General features: G+C 41.0%; 1 pseudogene; it reads left to right on the forward strand.

Annotated features, from left to right (window-relative positions):
• The first annotated feature begins 1238 nt into the window (after positions 1 to 1238).
• LOC140584035 (U2 spliceosomal RNA) lies at positions 1239 to 1485 on the forward strand (annotated as a pseudogene).
• The last annotated feature ends 2419 nt before the right edge of the window (positions 1486 to 3904 follow it).

Consider the following 3904-nt stretch of genomic DNA (forward strand, 5'->3'; position numbering starts at 1 on the left):
TAGCCCGACCCTTGTGCAGAGTAGGGCTGCACGATATTGGAAAAAAATTACATTGCGATATTTTTTTCCAAACGATATATATTGCGATATTGAGAGCCATCAATCCAGGCTAAAGTCAATAATTACCAATAATTACATATTAATAATTTCACTAATAAGCAAGCTTCATTACAAGTGACAAAAAGGTTACTTAATATTTTATTCCAAAATTCGAACATTTCTGTAAACACAAAAGCAGAACACATTTTTAAATAAAACAGCAGCTTTACACCAACCCCCCTGATTGATTTACAACAATATAACTTAAAATAAATATATTTTTTATAAAACAACTTATAAGCATTTTGGTTCACAATCTTTTAAGTCAACTTTTCTTAGCCAAAGTGCCAAAGTAAAACAGTGTTGGTGTTGGTCATCATAATCATGGCTAAATATATGAAATAAACAAAATGAAATAAAATTTTTAGATATTTTGTATTAAATCTTCTAAACAGATTAGAGAACATATTCCTGTAAACAGAAAAGCTGAACACATTTAAACAGCAGCTTTGCAACACCAACCCCCCTGATTGGTTCATAACATAACTTAAATATATATTTTTTTATTTGCTTTGCTAACTCAAGGTTTTTAGCTAAGAATACAAGTCTATCAACTAGAGGTCGACCGATATATCGGGCCGATATTTAGCATTTTTTAATGTATCCGCATCGGCCGATATCCGAGTGCACTACGCCGATTTTCAGACAGGCACGTCTGTGGGCAGCCCAGTGTTATTGTTGCTGTGGAACACGTGACCCATGCTGCCTTGTGCAGGGCCACAGCCAGAAGTTTTGGAAGAGTCCTGGGATAGAACGGTAAGGCTTAAATTCTGATCTTTCAATGACCTGTTTATTTAAGTAGTTTGCTATGAAATGTTGCTTTAAAAGAAAACGCGAATTACGCTATTGGGAACTGGGGTAATGATAATGAGCCTTCAACCAACTGTAGCTTACAGGTAACATTAAGGATCATTGATTCTAATAGAGTTCGTTTTGTGCGCTTATTGGTGGGCTCACAGACGTTTTTTAATCGTTAAAAATCATTTTAGTTGTTAACATTTTAATTATTACCATATCAGCCCGATGTTATCAGTTATGTTTTTTTTCTTGTGTCGGAGAGTTTCACTCTGTGAGTGTGTGGGTAATATTATCTTTGAAAGTCTTATTGTACTGTGTTGGCATGATTTGCATAGTGTGGGAATGTTTCAGCCTTATAGATTGTGATTATGTGTTAATGTAAGTAGTACAAGCATAATATTTATTATTCATGTATTTGAGCTGATTTACATTTTGTTTTGGTATGAAAAGGTTATTTTGATACGTCCCCCATGGAGGGGACCACATATTAAACGGATTTTTGGAACAGGGAGCCGGAAGTGGGGCTTGCCCCATCTGCTCCAGGCATCGACCCGGTATTGCAGTGCTTCCGGGAACGGTGCACCTCTACTGCCCCCTGTTGTTGAAAGGCAGAACTGACTGACTGAATGGGTGACTAATAGACTGAGTGCCTCTGGATGGCCAACTAATTAGCCGCATGTGGTGTGAGGGAGGGGCCCTGTCCGTGCGCGGCCCCAATTTTTCTTTTTTTTTAAAGTAAGGTGACACGCTGTCGTTTGTGCGGTGGGCAGCTGTGCTGAGGTAAGGCATGACTTCATCTTTGCCTTTTGAATTTTCCCTCATGTTTGTTTAAATGATTGCTGTTTTTTGAGAGGACAGGAGGACAGGGAGGACGCCGGTGGCTGCGACGCCCCTGGGCATTCTACTCTGCGCGGGGGCGTCACGGAGGCCCGGCTAACGGCGACCCGCTAAGCGGCAGCCCCATATCGACTCGGGTCTCTCTTCGGTTTCTTCTCTTTTCTGGATTGGAAAAGACAAGAGCAAAAGTGGAAGAGTTGACGAAATGGCGTCGGATGGCGTAGCTTATAGCGGTGGGGCGTAAAGACCTTGCATTCCAGAGCATCCCTGCGCATATGAGAGTCTGCTCCATACATCTCCGTTCAGGTAAGTCAAGTTCCGGTGTGATCACTAGACTCCATTCCTGTGTTTGTCCCTAAAGAGAACAGCCAGGATAGGAAATGCTGGAAACCCATCCCGACTGGAGTCCATCCCTTCCCGGTGACACAGTAACCCAAAAGTGTTTGTGAGTGTGGTTTATGTCAGATTAGGAGAGCTGAAATGAACCTTTTGTTGGATGATAGTCGGCGACCAAAACAAGAGCTAGATCACAGAAAAGTGTTTCAAAAGCGACAGCGTCAAAGTGAAATGCAACGCTGGATGGAAGTTTTCTAGTACTGATGAAGGATGTAGAATCGGAATCCAGATATGTTTCCATACAAGGAATTTGCCTTGGTGGTGCTTTTACATGACATTACAAAGAACATAAGAACATAAGAAATTTACAAACGAGAGGAGGCCATTCGGCCCATCAAGCTCGTTTGGGGAGAACTTAACTAATAGCTCAGAGTTGTTAAAATTTTATCTAGCTCTGATTTAAAGGAACCCAGGGTTTTAGCTTCCGCTACACTAGCAGGAAGACTATTCCATACTCTAACTACACGCTGTGTAAAGAAGTGCTTCCTCAAATTTTTCTCCCGCTAATTTCCACTTATGGCCACGAGTTCTAGTATTTAGACTAATATTGAAATAGTCATTTGGCTGAAGAGCATCCAGACCCGTTAGAATCTTATAGACCTGAATCATATCCCCCCTTAGTCTCCTTTGCTCAAGGCTAAACAGATTGAGTTCCGCTAACCTCTCCTCATAAGACATTCCTCTAAGACCAGGAATCATTCTCGTAGCTCTTCGTTGCACCTTTTCTAAGGCAGCAATGTCCTTCTTGAGGTATGGTGACCTAACCTGCACACAGTATTCTAGGTGGTGTCTTACCAAGGAATTATATGAGTGTATCATCACCTCCCTTGACTTAAACTCCACACACCTAGAGATATAACCCAACATTCTGTTGGCCTTTTTTATTGCTTCCCCACACTGGCGAGAGTTACCCACATTTAGCAAAGACATATGCAGAAAGGTAATAAACAATAGACTGGCAATTGGGTAATATGATAATTATATGATAATTAAGTTTATTAATGGTAGTAATGATGGTATTATGATATTTATATATGTGTGTGTACATAGTAATCATTGTAGTATGAATATAAACTATATAAATGGTATAATAATTTAAAGGGCTCTTAAATGGTGCCATTATTAAGTAGCAGCCAAGTCAACTATATGTGCAAGAGTGCAATATGTATACAGAATTTGCAGTATGTGTGCATAATGTGCAAAAGTGCAGAATATAATCATAGAGGAAGTTTATCAGTTGTTCACTGGTTATGCTGGTGGATATTTCACTGCAGCTGACGATTAATTGAACGTCCATTCAGAGACTGGTTTGGTTAATGAGAGAGACTACCTGAGGGGAGAAGCTCTTGGGGGTCTTGGTTCTGATTGCCATGAGTCTTCTCATGGAGGGTAAGGCTTGAAAGATGTGGTGAGCAGGGTGAGATGGGTCCTCAAAGATTTTGTATGCCCGTTTCCTGGTTCTGGTGATGTAAAGTGTCTGGAGGGTAAGCAGGTTACTGCCGATTATTCGCTCTGCTGAGTGGATGATGTGTTGCAGTCTGGCCTTGTCTCGTTCAGTGGCTGATCCAAACCAGGCTGTGATGGAGGAGGTGACGATGGACTCAATGATTGTAGCGTAAAACTGGGCCATCGTGGTTATAACATGTTATTTTGGATCAGGCACGGACAGTTGTGAGAGTTCATTCCGCATTAGCTCCGATAGAATAGTATTAAATGCAAAGCTAAAGTCCACAAACAGAATCCTAACATATGTCTCAGGGCACTCCAAAAGTCG

Source organism: Paramormyrops kingsleyae, unplaced genomic scaffold (genome assembly GCF_048594095.1).
Source record: "Paramormyrops kingsleyae isolate MSU_618 unplaced genomic scaffold, PKINGS_0.4 ups29, whole genome shotgun sequence".
In the NCBI taxonomy this organism is placed as follows: Eukaryota; Metazoa; Chordata; class Actinopteri; order Osteoglossiformes; family Mormyridae; genus Paramormyrops; species Paramormyrops kingsleyae.